The sequence below is a fragment of the Telopea speciosissima genome, chromosome 2 (genome assembly GCF_018873765.1).
Source record: "Telopea speciosissima isolate NSW1024214 ecotype Mountain lineage chromosome 2, Tspe_v1, whole genome shotgun sequence".
In the NCBI taxonomy this organism is placed as follows: domain Eukaryota; kingdom Viridiplantae; phylum Streptophyta; class Magnoliopsida; order Proteales; family Proteaceae; genus Telopea; species Telopea speciosissima.
The window spans coordinates 55026414-55046750 of record NC_057917.1 but is presented as its reverse complement, the minus strand read 5'-3'; the positions used below and the strand labels follow the sequence as shown (position 1 = coordinate 55046750).

Below are 20337 nucleotides of genomic sequence, written 5' to 3'. Positions count from 1 at the left end.
AACGCTAATATACCTTGCCCTAGCAGCTCAAATAACTTTATCTCAATTCTTTTTAGTTGAAAAAATGAAGATGTGAAAGCCTAAGGGTGTCAATCGATCGATCTAATCTAATTTCAATCGGATTAAAACGATTTCGATTTGATATTAGTCTAAATTGAAACAATCCATTAAGACAAAAGTTCGGTTTCATTTCAATTTAGTTCCATTCAGTCTTTTATCGGGTTGACTTAAGAGGCTCTAATTAGTCCAGTATCGGGTTGTTACTGGTTTTAATTTTGTATTTCATATATACACTAAAAAAATAATGGCAAAACATGTTTTCTAGTTTTTAAGTTTTCTACCGATTTTATGAAAACCAAATAGATAAGAGTTCGATTAGATCTGTTTTTTGGATCAAACCAACCGGTTTTAAAGGAAAATTGACACCCCTAGGGGAACCTTATCAACTTGAGTAATTAAGATCCATTCTTGAGTGGAATTGTTGTAATTTGTTACCTTATTTAACATGGTATTAAAGACCGGATCCTTTTGCTATCCTCCCTAAATTTTCTGTCTACGTGTAGAATCAATTTGTTTAGGTCCTTGTTAATTGAGGAACTCTCTCCACCTAATGTCTAAAAGGTTTTGATTTGAACTTTCTAACATTTATAAAGTAAGGCCATTACAACTAATCCAACTGATGGGTTCGAAGGGTAAACCATAACAAATCAGACCCACACTTTTAAAAATCAAAATCTGATCAAATTGGCTGATTTGGATCGGAATCGGGCATGATCAATTCCGATTATAAACATTATGTGGTCTGCCAAATTTTAGGTTCTCACTGGATTACTGATTTCTCTGATCCAAGGGACCGATTTTAGGGTTTGACTGATTCCGGACAATTCCAACCCAAATCGAAATAGAATCGACACTAACCGATCTGATCCCGGATCCTATTTTTAGAACCCCACTTAAAATAAAATTTTGGGAAAATTACATGATTAGCTACTTTTGGGTTTTCATTTACAAAATTATCCACCCTATGTTTGAGTTAATAAAAATAGACAAAAACAAGTTTAGTTTTTCAAAACTAGACAAAATAGTGACTCTCCTTCCTTCCTCGGCAGTTCTCCTCTGAAATAATCTCTATTTTTTTCCTCTGTTACTTGGGATAGCAGAGAATGGCGGTGGCTGGGACAAAGGTAGGATTGCAGAGAACATAGGATGTCTGAGCGAAAAGGCAATGACAGGGGTAAAAATATCTAAAAAAGTAAGTGTGGGAGGGAAAGACACTATTTTATCCAGTTTTGTAAACCTTAACTTATTTTTATCTATTTTTGTTAATTCAAACATAGGGTGAACAGTTTTATAAATAAAAATCCAAAAATAGCTAATCATGTAATTTTCCCTAAAATTTTTTTTGATGAAACCACTTAAAATAAATTGAAACTAACTCATATAGCAAATCTTGATAGTAAGGTGATGTAGACATCTTCACTTTCCATATTTAGGACAAACTAAAGAGTAAGGGTCTCTCCTAGGGCTGTTATATGTAGCTTGACTTATCCGCCGGGTAAGAATATGGAGTGGTTTACAGTCCATATCATAGTCTTACTAAAAAATAGAAAAAACAGTCCATATCCAAGAAATTGTCAACGTTTGAATCTTTCATTGACCTATTCTATTGTCAAAAGTAATAAAGAAAACTGGGATTAATTGGGAAAGCCAACGTAATTACGTTAGATTATGGTGTATACGTCATATTTGGAACATAATGTCTTGGTCACTCATAGGATCTTTATCTCCTCCAATTCCTCAATGCGTCTAACAAGGGGGTGCAATGATCTCCTTACCCCTGTCTAAACACTCCATCTGAGTAGGGTCTACCCCTTATTAGAGGCATTGGGAACTGAGTGAGCAGCGAATTGGAAGAGATAATTTCCCATCACTCGTGTTGTTTTTTTGTGGATCCTTCTCAATAATAAAAGAAAGAAAAAGGTTTCTATGAGTCGTTGAGGTAGGGTACAGTAACACCTCTTTGTTTATCTTTCTTCTCCTCACATAAAATGACCTTGTTGCCCTTCAATTTAAGATATCATTTTTCCGCATCTCATTGATGTGCTTCTTTATGTCGTTTAGGCAGATAACCCAACCTCTCCCTTAAGAGAAAGACTAAGAAAGGGACAGGGAATGGGAAAGGCGGTTTGTTGGTCCAACGGCATGAATCATCACCACCACCAACGCTCTTAAATAAGAAGGGAAAATTATCCTTGCCAGGTGTAGTCTGTGCAAGACACAAGACCGTGCGAAATGACCAGCCAATCCCTGGAATGAGAAAATCCACCTTCGTTGATGCCCATGCACTGCTCTCATTGTCCTGCCCTTGTGCAGGGACCATGCAATAAAGAAATTGAAGATAAGGGTTTCTCACGCCACTAATATGGAGGATCTCGCATGCCACACAAATCAACGAGGCAGGTTTAGATGCACGTGGGGGTATCAAAAGGGTATTTTGGGGAAGATATTAGAATTCTATAGGGGCTTGTGATGGTAACTGAATGTTCCCTGTGTAGTGGATGAATACTTTTACCATTAAAAAAAAAAAACCCTTCAATAAAATTTCTCTCGCCGGCAAACTAGATAAGGGGTCCTTGATAACCCCCTTGGTATTCCCTTACACTCATCAAATTTGTAGATTTATCAAAGATCTATTTTGCCACATGACCAACACTTTTTAGGCTGAAACTTGGCATATAAGCATGGTACCAAGGGTTTACCTGTTCACAAAATTTCAGCACAATCTAATCTGTCAAGTAACAGAAATAGACATCCGACCATGGTTTTGGTTATGTGGAGTGTGGACCACAAGGCCAAACCTGCTCCCATAAATAATAAATAATTACTCTTTATTTTATTTGTTTTTTAAGGGAAAAGCTTACAGGGGAAATCGTTATCCCCTCCAATTCGCTGCCCCCTTCAATTCCTCTCATGTGGGGGGGGGGGGAAATGACCACCCTACCCCCTCCCCGAACACACTACCCAAGGTGGGGTCCACTCCCCCTATTAGAGGAATTGGAGGAATTGAAGCTGCCCGCGAATGGGTGGTGATAATTATTCTTCCAGGGTGTCAAATTTCAGCTCAATCGACTAGACCAACCAAAATTGACCAATTCAACTTGGGTTGAACCCTTATCAAGCCAACTTCAGTCTGGGCTTTACAAAAGCGATAGAAACCAAACCAATTGGACCAAACGAAATCGAACCACTCAAAAAATAGTTGAACAACTGGGAAAACAAACAGGTAGCAACCTGATAATGGCCCAATAAGAGCCAGTTAAGCCAACCCAATAAAAAGACCAAACTAAACCGGTCCTAAACCAAAACCAAAACCAAACTTTGGCTTGCCGTTTGGTTTCAATTTGGCCTATTACCAGCCCAGAACCAGTTCAAATCGATCAAAACCAGACCGAACCAACCAACGGATTGAGAACCCTACCTTAGTCTTTCTTCCTTTGAGAGGGTATTAGAGTAAACAGGGGAGACACGTGTTTGCACGTGAGGGTCAAAGTGGGTTCTCGTCCAAGTATATATATGCTCGATCTGGTCCGTTTCGTGTTTGGTACTTCATGTGTTAAAGTGGACGGGAAGAAAAAAAACAAAAAAGTGGACACGCGAGGGTTAGGTGGTTATACCATTGGACCCTGATCTTCTATGGCGCACTGTTTGTAGTGGCGAGAGCGTTGCATAAATGAGGTGGCGTGCAATGATCACCTTACCTTTACTCAGGCAAGGTGTTCGGGCAAGGGTAAGGCGGTCATTGCATGTCGCCTTATCAGTGCACCGCTCTCACTACTACGGGCAGGCATGCCGTAGAAGATCTCGACACTATACCATTACACACATGGCCTAACAAATACGAGGTTGGTCGTTGTTGGTGTCACAGTCCACTCCTTTTAAGCCAATCTTTGACTTTGACCACTAGTCATTAACAGTTACTAATAATAGTGTGGATTCTCTAATAATAAATAAGTCTATCATTTATTCTTTATTCTTGACCGGAATGGTTATATGTTCAAACTGAAATGCTTAGGGCGTTATTCATGGTTTGAGGTATCGGTATCGGATATATTGGGTATCGGTTTTACTCCATTTTTAAAGGAGAATCAAGAGTAGATTTGTCTGATACGATTGATCTGTGCCAATTACTAATGTGATATAGTATTGGTTTTCGAGTTGACTAATATCGATTCCGATACCGTACACTAAAACCGTTGTGTTATTTAAATTGGATTGATTGGTTCAAACTTCAAATCAGAGCTAACCTTAAACCTTGACTATGACCTCCATTATTAACTCACCAAACCCCCACCCCCAAGTTAGGACCTATGTAGAAAGGCTGGGCCATAGACCATTTATCAAAATCGAATCAAACTGTTTAAACAAAATCGATAAACTTATTATTATTTGGTTCTAAAAAAAGTAGTTGCTTTTAAAAGCGATTAAATCAAATAACCGAACCATTAAAATAAATAAAACCAATAACGAACCGAATGAACCCAATTAAACCACTTTCAAACCTTATACATGGTTGCATATTTACATGTATTTGGTATTAGTGGCCATATCGGCTACCATCGATATTGATATCGATACGATACAAATTGAGCCGTATTAGACATAAATTCAATTACACCACTTTTTGGTCGATACTCCCAATTTGTATTAGTATTGGGTACCGATGATACCGATACTATCGATATGATACAAATGCCTTGATCCATGACCATATAACAAAACAGTAACAACAAAACAAAATCGAATATTTTATAAAATGAATGACGGAAACAATTACGAATCGATTAATAATTGCTTTTGTTTTGGAAACTTGAAACTAATTAATAATCGGTTCAGCTTTAATTTCTGTCAATTAAAACATAAACTGAAGTAAACTGAACCATCTAATCCAGAACCAAACTGATGAACATGTTACTTAGAGGTAATCTAATGCCCACAAAAGGATCTTTATCCCTTGCTATTCTTTGTCCGGTTCAGTTCCCTAGTGCCCCTAACCAGGAGGGCGCAATGATCATTCCACCTCTGTCTGAACACTCTGCCCGGGTGGGATCCACCCCTCTCTTATTACATGCACTAGGTAACTGGACCGGATAGAAAATTGCAGAAGATAATTTTCCCCACAAAACACAGGACAAGAATGGGCTCATTGCTTACTTGTCCAGTTGTAGTTTTGGCCTAAGAGTCCTAAAAGCAAGGACACGCCAGTTAAATAAAGAAGCTTTGTTAAGAAAGGCTAGAATGTTCTTAAGTTTGGCCAGTCCTGGGCTCCCCATCTTAGGGGTCAGACTAACAGGAGAATTTTCAATGAAAAATAGTGGGATCAAAAGCAAGAACTAGGGGGATTTAAGGACCCTTGACTTTACTTTTGGTATCATGTGGTGTACAAAGATGGCATCACTATCACTTCACACTTCAAATTTCAAGAACTTCAAACTTCAAACTTCAAACTACAGAGTGGTGTAGTAGTTGGTAGATTCTGTAGACAAGTTGCTTGGAAAAAGTATTCACAGGGAATAAAACAGTGGCAGGTCAAGTGGTCAAAATAGTGTTCAACTTGTGTGCCACGCCTAGACGACCGTCTAGGGAACCATTTGGTTTGCCGGCATCAGATGTTTATCATATCGGCTGTATTGAATCAACCAGACCAACTCCAGATCATATGGTTCTTTTTTTATTTGTTGAAAAAATCATAACGTATCGGTCACTATCGGTATCTAGTCTCACCGATACTGATATATATCAACCGATCCGATATTGTGTTTTAGATCTGTTGGTCGATATAGCAACGATTGCCGATCAGGAGAGAAAGAGAGAGCTAGCTCTAGTATAAAGCTTTTCATTAGTGCCAAGCCGATTGTATACCATCAACGATAAACACCAGAATAAGCGATATTCACTTGGCTGAAAGCACCCCCTCGAGTAAAAGCAGCCACAGTCGGTTGACCAAAATGAGGATCCCAAAGTGCATGAGCAATAGGGTCCTACACGTAAAGGGTAAAAGGGTCTTGTACTCATGACTCAAAATTAGGGCTGTAAATGGATAACCGAAAATCCAAATTTGATCTGCATCCATATCCGTTTAGGGGCATCCGTATTCGATTAGAGATATTCAGAAAAAAACCCAAATACTCCGATAAAAATCCGAATCCAAATACTTAATTATAAAAAATTAAGTAAATAATGATCTTGAGGGTTTTTGAAGATTCAACAGGTTCTAGAATATAAGGAAAAAAGAATCATGATCTAAAACTATGGATTGAGAGTGAATTGTATCCACTAGGGGGAGGAAGGTTTGGGTTACACAAGGCAAAGGTATAAACGAATGGTCAAAAATTCAAATTCGATCTACATCCGAATCCATCCGAATCCATTTAGAGGTATCCGTATTCGATCGAGAAATATTCGAATCCGATTACATCCGATCCGTATCCGAGCCGAATTCGATCCATTTATAGGCCTACTCAAAATTTCCTTTCCAAACTACATGAAAATGAAAATCATCTCCAGCGTGTCATCCCCTCCAGTGCACATCACGCTAGAGAGGATCCGGTCATGGTGCAATGAACCTTCGAGCACGGTGGAGGAAAACTTTCTCCTAAAAACGAATGTAATGCTCTGAAAGTAAGTGAAATTAGAGAGGTGGGTCATTACTCATTAGTGTCTTACTTTTTAGTAGTCGTCTCCAATTCTCCATCAGCCATCTTCCTTGAAGGTATGCTTTCCAGAAGAGAAAAGAGAAAGGTGAAAGGAGAAAAGTAAAAGCAAACGCGTTAAGACTCCAAAGTCCATCAGTATGATACTGTTTTGGATAGAGCTTAGGATTTCCTCATCAGTTTTTCTTTGAAAAATTTGCAAAGGTTACCTACCCAATGCCTTTTCTTTTCCCATCTTCTTCCACTTGGAACTATTTAACTCACCAGCATAGACCACAATCCACAGTCCATACTAAAGAAAAAAAATTCTTTTGTTTATAAGAAAATATTTCAGATGAAGGGGGCAAGGGTAGTTTTCCTTCACCCATTGCAAATGAGGTATTCTTTCATTGTGGGCATTAATAGAGTAGGATGAGAATCATAACGAATGATTGGCATTTTTTGAACTTTTATCCTATGGGGTGGGGAGGAAGGGGGGGGGGGGGGAATTAATGACCGTCTCTCAAGCATAGTTTAAAAAAAGGGTACCAGATCGGGTGCATCGGCCATTGCATTTCTGTATTGACCGTGCCTATTACCAATACTTGCCCGATCTTGTATTGGTGGAATGGTTCCAACTAGAGGTAAATTTGTTTAAAAAATGGTTTTTTAATCAAAATTAGAGGTAAAACCATCTCTATCAGTATTAGTATTGACCAAGAAAGATATCCATCCCGATACCGTTTTTTATAACCATGCTTCTAGGGTGAAAGAAAATTTTCTCCTACAAATTATGTTGTCTATTCAATTGTAACAACAAAAAAAACAAAAAGGCAGAGTTCATGGGATGGCTAGGAATTGGGAATCACTCTTATAGTGGGACCCGTCTATGTTTGGATGTGGGACCTATCCCTACCCTATTAGCCAAGACACCGTGTCATTTTCCATTTTTGTGGTCAATGACAACTCAAAGAAGATCAAAAAGGAATCTTTTTCGCAATGGGATTGCGAACAAAATATTTCCATGTATTCCTGGTTTCTACATGAGGGATGTAGTTTATGTTTTTTCTAGTATTTTGTCATGCATATAACTGTTTTTAAAATGTTTTTGAACTATGCTCGACTTGATCTCTAATGAGAGTACGTATATGCTCATTAAGGAATTCATTGGAACTGTAAAGGGGACGTAGCTCTAACAGAGCTGCACGCGGGGTTGTCCAATGAAGATAAATAAAATAAGACAAAAATATTTCAAATATGTACAAAAAAATATGGATATCGAGCATCAGCATTCATGAATAAAAGGAGAGACGACAACTGATGACCAAGACTTATGAAAGACACACAAACAGAGAGGCATCTCTCTCCCCCCTCGTCTCGTCTCCTTTTCTTCGCTGTTGCAATGCCTGGCTGTCCTTCGGAAATTTTGATTCAATGACAGGTGGTTTTGCTCATCAAAAGAATGAAGTCCATGAGCGAAGAAGAAAGTCCTTTCGGCCCAATTATTAGTCTGGCCGCTCTAGAACTGTCTTGTATGCTAAGAGAAATTCTTTGGTACAACTCTTCTTTCCAGTGTTCACTTCACGTAATCCAATCAATTTAACAGTGCTCATTTTTTTTTCTCTTAGTCCATATTTCATTTTTTTTTTTATTATGGAGGCCGGAGAGGAGAGTGGATCACTATACACGGACCAATGGGGCTCCTCTCATTGGGAATTCAAGATTTTCTTCCATTGGATTGGCATGAAAATAGACCTAATCAGTTCAACAAGGGGAGAGTTTCTCTGATCGTTGTGGAAGAAGACTAAGAAACAATCTCACAACTCATGGCCAGTTGGTTATAAACTTGTATCCATCAATCAGATTACAAAAATTTTGACCTCTAATCTATCGAAAAAATAACCCCCTGGCAATTTGGTTCCGGCTTTGCTAGTAGAGCTGCTGATTCCTAAGGATGATCCAGATCACCAACAAAAGAATGGGGGTTAAAAACAAGGGGAAACCTATAAAATTTGGTGACACTTTCTTAAATGTACCAGAAATAAAAAAAATATTCTTCATACTCAACGGGTCTGTACAAGTTTAAGTAGGCACACAAGGCCACCATGTCGATACCGCAACCTCATCTTCAAGAGAGATGCCCTTGGCATACAACTGTTTCCTGATCTGATCACTCCTCTCAAAATCTGTCTTTCCTTGCCTTGGCTCTTTCCTCAATCATAAGCAACACATCTTCCTCTTTCATCCCTGCTCTCATGAGAGCCTTCTCCTTCAACTGCTGCAAAACCTGCAAGTTGAAAATTACAATTTCGGTAAGAAGAGAATGAGTAGCAATCCCATTCCCAAGAAGAGGGATAGAGTAATACATAACACCACCAAGCCAAACAGAAAACCGAAATATATAGAACTCCTCACCACTCCTTGGCTAGACAACTCAAAAAAGAATTAGCTGACAAGGGTTCCATTGGAAGCAGATATTCAAAGAGCTACACAGCTTTCTAGCCTTGGGAATGAGATTAGAAATCCTACTGAGTACACGGTGCAGGGCGAATTAAAAAAAAAATCTGGAATGTCCTTTGGCAATAAAAAATGATCAATTTATGGTATTAGCTTTTTAGCTTTAGTAAGAACATATAGGATAGATCTACGTCGACCGGTTTACCTGTTCAGGTACAGAGCAGGTTGAATGTCGAATCAACTCTATATCAGTTCATCCCTAAGCCAATTGATTTTCAAGATTAGGGTTCTATTTTTACAATGCATATCCATTATATCCCCACTAGGTCAAAAACCCATTGAAACCTGGCTTCGAATTAGAAAAAAAAAATGCACCAACTCGCCGAGATCTTGGCCCAACTTGGTTTTCTGCCTGGTCGAAACCAGATCCGAAATCAAGACCTTGAACCATGCAAGTGACTAGTAGGTAGTTTCTATTTTAGTTACTTGCAACCTGTTAGCAGAATTGAGAGAACACAATGCTTGGATGAATCGAACTCCATCTCAACTCCCAAGCCTTCTATTTATAATAATAAAAAACTTGAAAGACAAGTAAATTTGGGAAACAAGAATTCCTAATCATAGTAGACTCCAACTAGGATTCCTAGTAAGAGTTTACTTAACACAATCCTGGGGTATTCTGGTTTACATATAATAAAAATAAATAAATAAATAAAGTGTTGAAGGACCAGAATACCCCCACTATTTTCTGGTAGAACATATTGGCTGTTTGAGATTAAGAGTTTTTTTCTAGAGCCATGGCAACTCATCCATGATATATTCAAGATCAGTTCCAAACCATACAGAACAACATTATTACCTTAGAACAAGTATCAGACGACAACAATCCCAGACCACCCAAAACCTTCTTCACTTCTTTCTCCACTTCAATAAGAGACTGAATGGGTGATGGTTGTTTTTGCTGCTGTTTTTGCTTTTTCTGCCAAAGCAAATCAAGTAATTACAAAGACTGTTGAGAGTAGAACTTTGAGGTTCCTCGAGAACAGAACACACAACACAGTGCCAGATGGGGAGCCTGGAATATACGAGGTAAGAATGATACCTTGAGCAAGCCCAAAGAATTGTTGACGCATGTTAGGGAATTCTTTAGAGCTCCATTCAATATGTCAACATGTAGGTCATCAGCCATTTTGGTCTCAAAACCACTGCGTAACTTGTCGATGCACTCTTGTGCGTCAGGAGTGATACGCGCTGTTTGGGCATTTTGTGCTGCAACATCTGTGAGATTCCCTTCTCGAAATGGAGATAAAGCCACTTCACAGTTGAGCAAAGCCTAGTGTCATTAGAAATACCTTAGTTCAGACAATTGTTCACAACTATGGATTTGGGTCAAGTAATTGCACAATTCTAAATATTATAAAAGAAGAAGTACATAATACTAATTTGCAGTTCATGCAAAGAGGTTATAGGGCAAAAGTCCCCATGTGTCTTTGTGCATGTGGTAGGGGAGGAGGGCAATGACAGTTGCATCACTAAGCAAAGAGATACCACATTGCAGATTAATTGGCAGGCACAAAAGCACTTCGGTAAAGTGACAAGCAAAGTTCTCCTTTTAGATATCCAATTCACCAATTGGCAGTAAACAGTTCAACACCTGGTATCCCCCTCCTGTTAAGTAACCAAAATTTTATTGAAGAGCGAAGAGACATACAACACTACAACACAACACCAATAAGATCAACCCATAGGACAAGGAACCCTCAAAGGGAATCACACAATGGGGTAGGGGCCCAGATATGGCCAATTATTTAAGAAGCAAACCAGCAAACCTAATTGGGTATATCCTGGGATGATCGGTGAGCTTATTCACAAGATTTCCGGCAGTAGAAACAAAGGGTTGGCTCAGTGCAGACTTCACAATTATTTAAGACACTAACTTATATATGGGAGTTATTCACAACATTTGGAGCAGTAGAGACAACAGGTTAATGCAATCTGAAAATCCAGATTATGAATCTCAGATTAAAATAAGCCCAATAATCAAATCGGTGATGAGTCTGAGATAAAGGAAGCAATTACATTGTTAAGGGAATAAATAAGATTGGTGGAAGGGAACGGAGAAGGGATGAAATCGATCTGCTTGGGAGGAAGAATAGAAAAGAAGAAAACAAAAGGGAAGAGAATAAATCAGAGTTTGGGATACCAATCCCGTATGCACTGCTCAACAGAACCAAAACTCTTTAAAAAAAATCATTCTTTATTCCAATCATCTCTAATTGTTGGGGGGTGTATTACATATATAAAGACCTCTTAAAATTCCTAATTCGACTCATAAAAGGAAATCCTAATCACTTTAATACACTCAATAAAGTAAATAAATCAAAACATAATTGATGTAGTCACAAAGGTGATCCAACCTGGCTCAAGAAGAACCAGGTCCAAACCTGGGTCTCGGTTCAACTGGGTTTTATAGGAGTTTGTTTCTTTTGTTTGGGATTTATTTGTCAATTCCTCTATAACATTATTCACTACCATTTCACCTAAAAGCTCGAATTGTTAGGGAAGGGCAGGGTCAATGTGTACATCAACATTCCCCTGCATGTGCAGGCCAAGATCCCATGGTCTTTGCACGTGGAGCTCACCTGGTATTTCTTTGCGCAGCACTGAGGGAGAAGAATTGTCGGCCCTTACCTGTTGTGCACTTCCCAGGAGTCGCACTAAACCTCCCTGCTCTGACACCATGTCCGCTACCGTTTCACCTAAAAGCTTGAACTATTAGGGAAGGGCAGCATCAATGTATACATCAACAAACATCATAGTTGTTGTTAGCATGTAGAAGTAGAGTTCGAGATCAACTTTATTTCAGTTTTAGAGTTTGGATAACTTGGGTTTCTTGTTTAGAACTGTTAAAGGTTACTCACAACAGGGGAGTGCCCCTATCGTGAGTTATGATGAGTTGTAGAGTTTAGGTTTGTATCTAAGTTGAATCTGAGTGTTTAGGTGTTAGCGTCTTAGCGATAGTATGAGTGTTTACTTTCCTTTATTATTTCCTTAAATTAGACTGTAATTAGGTGCTGGAGTCTTAGTAGGTTTGTGTCTACATTGGATCTGGGTTACTTTCCATTTTATTGTCTGCGATCCTCTTGTGAACCTGAAGTTTACTTCGTTCGGTTCTCAGCTTTGCAGGAAATTTCAGAACAATAAAATAAAAAACAAGAAATTGAATAAAGGAAGAAGATACGGTAGTCTCTTTCTTATTTTGGTCTCTCAAGTCTCACCAATGGCATCTCACCATACTCTCTCACAGAGCAAAGCACAAAGCTATGTTTTTTTTTTTCTTTCTCAATCTCATTATAAAATTGATGGGAGATGCTAAACCAAGCTATGTCATCAAATGCCGGAGAGCCGCCATCTGCTCTGAAGAAAAAGGAGAGACCATAGCAGATGAAGAGCCATTAGTAGTCTCAAACATGTGAGCCTGAGGGCGAGAAGATCCATGTCCCCCCCCCCTTTTAGGGCGACCATGAAGCTTCCAACAAGGTTCTCGGGAGTGACGGTCCCAGCCCCAGTAATCACACTTAACCGGCTCTTTGGCAAGAGCAGCGAGTTTATTGGCTAAGATCCACCTGTGAAGTAGTAATCAGTGTTGAACGAGGAGGTGCAACAGTGGGTATCATAATAGAGAGATGACATTCCTCATGTTGGACCAAATTGTAAGTGGGAGATGCTAAACCAAGCTATGTCATCATACGCTGGAGAGCCACCATTTGCTCTGAAGAAAAAGGAGAGACCATAGCAGATGAAAAACCATTAGTAGTCTCAAACATGAGCCCGAGGGCGAGAAGATCCATGTTCCCCCCCATCCTTTAGGGCGACCACGAAGCTTCCAACAAGGTTCTCGGGTGTGATGGTTCCGCCCCCTGTAATCACATTTAACCGGCTCTTTGGCAAGAGCAGCCAATTTATTAGTGATGCTAAGATCCACCTGTGGAGTAGTAACCAGTTTTGAACGAGGAGGTACAACGGTGGACATTATAACAGAGAGACGATATTCCTCATGTTGGACCAAATTGTAAGCTTCAAGCAAAGAAGGGAATTTATTGCCGCCAAAAACCTGAACGCGGATGTGATCATATTCCAAGTTTAGCCCAGAGAGAAAATCATGCAACCTTTCCATCTCACGCTCCTGAAACATACTAGCATCAGTAGTACAGACCATGAAAACCAGATGATAGAAGTCCAATTGTTTTCATAGTGTATTAAGAGTGGAGTAGTGAGCAGGGGGGGGGATAATTCCTTCTGAGTAGTCTCACGAACTTGCCTATGCAGTTCATATATCTAAGCATAATTATTTGACTGTGCATATGTCTGTTTAACCGCATCCCATAGTTCCTTGGCAGAATTTAATAGAACTAAGCTTGGGCTAATAGTAGAGTCCATTGAGTTCAATAAAAATGACATGATGACAGCATCATTGGCCAACCAAGTATTAGCAGAGGTAGTATCAATTGGTTTGGGGGTGTCACCATTCAAATACCCTAAAAGATTATTACCTCCAATAGTGAGAAGGCACACCCCAGACCAAGTGAAATAATTGGTCCCATTCAACTTAGTAGGTCCTATTTGAAGAGTACAGTTATGGCCATGGGTTCCAAGATGACCCACCACACTACCCTCAACTCCTCCTGTAAAGGTAGCACTACTTTCTGCCATCTATAGAGAGGTAAATATAAGTAAAAAATAATGAGCGAGACTAATCCCAATACAGAGATCACTGACTGGAGGAGATACATAGACTGACGGCAGCGGCTAATAAAATGAAGACCAGTAGTGAAGTAATGATATCCGGTAGTGAACAAGCAATCTGGCAGGAGGCCTATAATGGCCAGGAGGTGGCTGACAGGGGGCTTGTAGACCCTGGCAGGAGGCGGTGATGGCCGGAGGGCCCTATCCGAAGGCAGCAAGGGCATATGAGCCCAGGCGATGGCTTGCAAGGGGGTAGAAACCCTGGCAAGAAGGAAGGGGGCCTTGGTGAAGTCTACTGGTGATCAGTAAGGAGCCAAGAACCCTGTCGGGGGCTTGGCGAAGATTGGAGGCGATTGAGTAGGGGGCAGGGGCCCTGGCCGAGGCCTAGGTAGAGCCTGGAAGCAACCGGGAAGTGAGTTGGGGCACCTGGCGAAGCCTGGCATCAATCGCAAGGAGGCCAGAGGCCTAGATGGGTCGAATGGTTCCCCGGTGGTGATTGAGTAGAGGGCCTAGAGCCTTGGCGGTGAACGGTGGAGGGCAAGGGCCCTGGTGGTGGTGACTGAAGAGGGCTTTGTGGCCAACGGGATGATGTGAGGATGCGGGGCCATTGTTGAGTTAGTGGTCAATGGGTAAGTAGAGGCGCCACAACTCAGGTGACCATGCTCAGCCTTGGGACGCCAAAGCCGCAAATGCGTAGGGCTGACCTATTCTAATAGCAGAAAAAAAAACTTGGAAAATACCCAGAGTATTGGGCTTTGAAACCAAGTTGAGAACAAATGAGAAGGGATTAAGAGAATAGATTGGCTTGTCTAGAATGGCAGACACCGTTCATTATTTATAGAGATGATAGCAATTACAAATATAGTATGTTAGGTATGATTGAGTCATAGCTCTTATCTTAACATATAATGAACCTATCTGGTCAAATCGTCTAGTCTATCCTTAACACATTATTAAGATAGCAATAAGGTGAGTATATCATGGAGGAAAAGGTTAAATTGCAAACCATATGGAGGTGTAATAGTCAGCCATTCCTCAGAGATAAAAGCTCGATGGCCTCACCGTTCCAATGAAAAGGAGAGCTGGATGGAAAGACCATTTAACAAGGAGATGAAAACAGAAACTTTATTGACTGTTTTAGACCAGAGCCAGACAGTTTTAACTTGACGTTTCCCAGTCATCATTCAAAGTTTCAAACATAATAAAATTGAGCTTATATATGTTTTCGAAGAATTGCTTTAAGCTTACATAGATTGGGAGAGTATAACAATTTTTTGTCACATGAATCCTTCAAAGAATGGAACAGAGGACTCCAATGATTACTATGCCCAATACAACATGATTTGTAGCTTTTATAAAAACCTTGCCACAAGAACAAGAGATGATGCAGTTGCCTTAGACTGGCTGGACCAACATGACCCGCTTTGGAGGCCCAAACCAAAGACTAGTCCTAAACCCGTTTTCTGGTCTGGCAAGGGCTGGTAGTTCAGTTTAGGATGCAATATTTCTTATTTTGGTAGTTTCCCTTTTGGTTAGTTTCTATTTTATGTAAGGGTATTTTCCTTTAAATTGATGTACTACGATAGAAGAGTCAGCTTTGAAGATTTGATTAATAGAAGTTATTTGTGAAGCTCAGTGAGAGCGTGTGTGAGTGAACGTGAGTTCCCTCTTCCCTTCCCTCCTTTCTTCTAATTCTTCTACTGTTCCCTCTGTGAAGCCCACCATAGCAGACCACCCTCCCTGGTTCTGCATTTTCTGGTATCAAAGCCAAAGGATCCATCACCCTCTCTCCTTCTCTTCCCTATTCTCTCTTTCCGTTACTGTTCTGCTATACGACCAGCAGCAGTGAAAAAAAAAAAAAACACCCTTCGTTCCTACCCTCTTAGCAAAACTCAACCCACCTTCCCTTTCTTCCTCGCTGCAACAGCAAAAAAAAAAATTCTCCCATCTCCTTCGACTCCATTGAAAACCAACCGCAGAAACCCACCCCTGCGATTCCCACCGCCAAACCCCAGTACCCCTTCTCTATAACCCTCCCTCTTTCTTTCTGCCTTCCATCGACCCCCTTCCACCGCTTTCGGTTCCGCCAGTAACAACCAGAACCAACGAAGGAAAAAAGAAAAAAGAAAAAAAGAGAGGAGCGAAAAGAGAGCCAGAAAAGAAGCGTACCTGGTTGCTCCTGGATTCCCGCCTCTATTCCCACCGTGTTTCTCCATCGCTAGTCCTCCTCACATCGCCATTAGCAGCTCATTCCTCGCAGTCTCCATCTCTGGTTCGAGAGAACCAGATTCCCAGTTGAACACGGTAACTTTTCTCTTCCCCTTCTCACGTCTGCCTTTCTAATCGCCCTTTTTTTTTCTTTTACTGATTTACCCCTCCTTAGTATTCTGTTTTACTCTCTTTTTTTTTCACTTAGTTTCCAAGATTACCCTCCACCCTTCCCCATACGACTTACTTCTTCTATCCTTCTTAAACTTTGATATTACAGTTTTACCCCTTTTAGGAACTTCTACTTAATTACAGTTCTGCCATTAGTGTCATAAAATTCCCTTTTATTTACTGTTTTGCCATTCACCTTTTGTCTTTAAGTGTTTCTTCTTTAGCTTAACCATGGTAACCGACAGTGAACTTAACCAACAGCTCAATTCTTATAAGGCTGAAACAGATGCCAAATTGGACACTTTTACCACCACGGTTAATTCCATTCAAACAATGATGGAATCTATGCAAGCTTCGATCGATCAATTGGTTGCTTCTGAGAAAGGAAAGAGTCCCATGCTATCTGTGGATTCTTCAAATTACACCCCACCACCACTACCTCCTCAGCTCCCCCACCACCACTACCACCATATGGGGCTGGACAATATGAAGGAGTGGACAAAGCAGCAAAGTTGGATGTCCTTGATTTTTATGGGGACCACGACCCGGAGCAATATCTTGACTAGGTTCATAGCTTGGAAATTTTCTTTAGATGGTACAATTTACCAGAGGCCAGGAAACTGATATTTGCAGAGGGTAAGTTGAAAGGCACGGCCCGAGTTTGGTGGATCAAACACCAACAACAGAACCGTCCTCGAGGTCTTGGCCAAGTTACTACATGGGCTGAGATGCGTACTGCAATGGACCGAAGATTCCAACCGACTGATTACAAGCAGCGTGTACACCTCAAATTTGTGCAGTTGAGACAAGATAGTTTGTCAGTTGAGGAGTATGTGGCAAAGTTCTATTACTTAGCCACTCGATTTGAGTTTGAGTGGGACGATGAAGTCTTAGTGGCGCAGTTCCGCAATGGCTTACATCCACAAATCAGTGCCGTAGTTGTCGCCAGTAGACTACCTATTATGGAGGAAGCAGTTCAGGTGGCCTATCAGGTTAAGGAAAGTATGAGGAAACCTTACAATCGAAGAAATTTTACTGGCACATATTCTAGAGGTGATAGTTTTCGCCCACATCAGTCTTCTTTTCAGGAGAAGTCAGCTTCAGTTAACAAACCACAGGCTAGTGATTCTTCTGTGGCACCTACACGATCGGTTCGTCCTTACTCCCCACCTTGGCGAGGCTCAGATAGACCTTATTCTCCACATCGGCGTGGATATGAGAGAAATTCGGTGATGATGAAAGCAGCTATTCAGTGCTTAAAATGCAAGGGGTATGACCATATAACTGCTCAGTGCCTTAACTGTTTGGTAGCCCACATTGACCAGGACAATTTTATACCATTTGATCCAAAGGAGCAACGGCCCACAGGGACAGTCAATCTAGTGGCTGAACATGGGCGTGAGCCTAGTGAGGTTGATGATGATGATAGTGATGGCGAGCGTCAGTATTGCCATATTATTCGCCCCCTCTTGACAACACAGGAAGTTTCTAATGAGGAAGATAAAGATTGGCAGCGTAACAATATTTTTTAGCCAGGGTGCGATGCAATGACAAGCTATGTGATATGGTGATTGATTCAGGCAGTTGCACCAACGTTGTAGTTGAAGATGCTGTTCGCAAGTTGGGTTTAAAGACGGAACCTCATCCGAACCCCTACAAGGTTGCATGGGTGAACAACACAAACCTCAAGGTTAATGAAAGGTGTTTGCTCACATATTCTATTGGTGGACTGATTGATCAAGTGCAGTGAGATGTCCTTCCTTTGAAAGTTTGCCACATTCTTTTAGGACGCCCATGGTTGTATGACAAGAAAGCCAAGCACTGTGGTTATGAGAATACATATTCCTTTCAGCATGGTGGCCTTGAGATGAAATTCCTCCCAGCTAAGGATCTTCCACCTATCAAACTCAAGAAGACAGTTGGTACATTTCTCCTATGGCGAGTTGACTCAGACAGCATTCTTGGATCCTATCCGAACTCATCGGAGTCCATTTGCATCATGTTTCGAGGAGGGGTTGCTACAAACTCGTCATAGGCTTTCTGGGCATGATATATAACCTCTTCAGGAGGGCAATCCTTGTGATTCAACAGAAGTTCATTCCGCGCTAACTAGATGTGCCAAATGATAAAGGAGACCAAGCTCAAGGCTGCAATCCCTTCCTTCTTGCTTGGAACTTGCAGCTAATCCCAAAGTTGGAGTAATTTCGCCAAGCTTGGCGTTTCATTAGATGGGACAATAAAAGATAGATTACTGTCAAACCAAATGGCCCTCGCAAATGGGCAATCAAACAAGATGTGATCAGTAGATTCCATAGCAAAAACGCAGCTTCTGCAACTGGGATCAACATGTATTTGTCTCTTCAAAAGGTTCTCACTAGAGGCAACTCCTTGAGCACAAGCCTTCCACAAAAAAGATCTTATTTTTGGAAATGTCTTATAGCTCCAGATATGTTTCTAGGTAGACGAGTGAATAAGATCCCAATCATGCCGATGAGATGAAGAGGCTCCAAGACAATTCACAATATCTCTTTGGTTAGATAACAAATGATATGCGGTTTTGACAGAAAATTTCGCATTTTTGTCTCCTCCCCAAACTAGTTTATCTCCTGCCAGTAAGAAGGGCAAATTAATTTTCAGAATTGCCTCAACCTCCCTTTGACTGAAGAATTGATTCAACTGGTCAAGTTTCCAAGTGTGATTCCCCAGATCAATAAGATTTGAAACGTGTTTGAAGGGGCATGTCGCCGGCTACAAGCTTTGTATTCGGAAGTTGGGGAGAGTAGGAATCCAATTAGAGTCCCAAATGTCGATCTGATCACCATTGCTCACTTGCCAAAGCAATCCACTCTTTAGAACTTTTTGTCCCACAAGAAGACTCCTGCAAGCCCATGAGGGAGAGTTACCATCCGTTGCCTCAAGAAAGCTTGAATTAGGAAAGTAGATAGCCTTGAGAAATCTGGCCCACAAAGAGTCTTGGTTCGTCCATAATCTCCATGCCACTTTAGAAAGAAGAGCACGGCTATGGAGGATTGGATCTCTGAACCCCAAGCCCCCTTTTTCTTTTGATCTGCACAGCCGAGTCCAAGAGATCCAATGAGTTTTCCTCTCATCACCATGTTGACCCCAAAAGAAGTTGGATATGGCTTTCCTAACAGTGTCATGATGCGATGCCGGTAGAGCAAAGTGTGAGGCTGCAAAGATGGACATGGAACAAGCAACTGATTTGATAAGAACCTCCCTACCTGCTTGTGAAAGAAGCCGATGTTTCCATCCTTGAACTTTATTGGTGACTCGAGTTCCAATCTCCTTGAAAATTTCTGATTTAGCAACCCCAAAATCAGACAGCAACCCCAAATATTTGGATGGACCCTCACCATATTTGACTCTTAAGGCACAGGAAAACCATCTTTTAAGCCTACTTGGGGTGTTTGGACTGAATGTGATGCTAGACTTCTTTAAGTTAATCTTCTGGCCACTTGCTCTACAATACACAGACAAGCAATCATTGAGGTGGTTGATGTCTTGCAACTTGACTTCCGAAAAGAAGAGGCAGTCGTTTGCAAATCAAGGTTTTAGGTCTCGGTTTCGCCACTGGTTTTGCCAGTCCACGAAACCAAGATCTCGACAAGATCATGTATTTTTTTTCCTAAACTCAATGGTAGGTTTCGGTGGCCATATGGCCAAGATAGGGGCTGAAACTTGACATTTCCCCTATTTTAGGCCTTCTAAACACAGTGGAACCCTTAGTTTTTACAATTCAAACCCAAAATGTTACTTTGACTATGGACCCTAAGTTGTTAGTCTACAAGTTTAGATCATGTTTCTATGAAAAATATAGTTTTTGAGATGAATAGTTACCTTAGGTTCTTGAGATGCAGTTTGGAGGAGATTAGCAGCTTCAATCTTTCATGAATCAAGCTTTGATGCGGTGTTGGAGGTGTGATTTACCAAAAGAAATGAAAAAAATGACCCAAAGATGAAGTTTCCCCTTCACGGAGGGGAGACAGGCGCGAGTGAGTCGAGATCTCTTCGAGTTATGGTTTATTATGAGCTTTCTGGTTCTACC

At 40.8% G+C, this 20337-nt stretch overlaps 1 pseudogene; it reads right to left on the bottom strand.

The window, feature by feature from the left end:
* Window positions 1–539: 539 nt before the first annotated feature.
* The window catches only part of LOC122651332, a 58055-nt pseudogene continuing 38257 nt past the window's right edge, over window positions 540–20337 (bottom strand).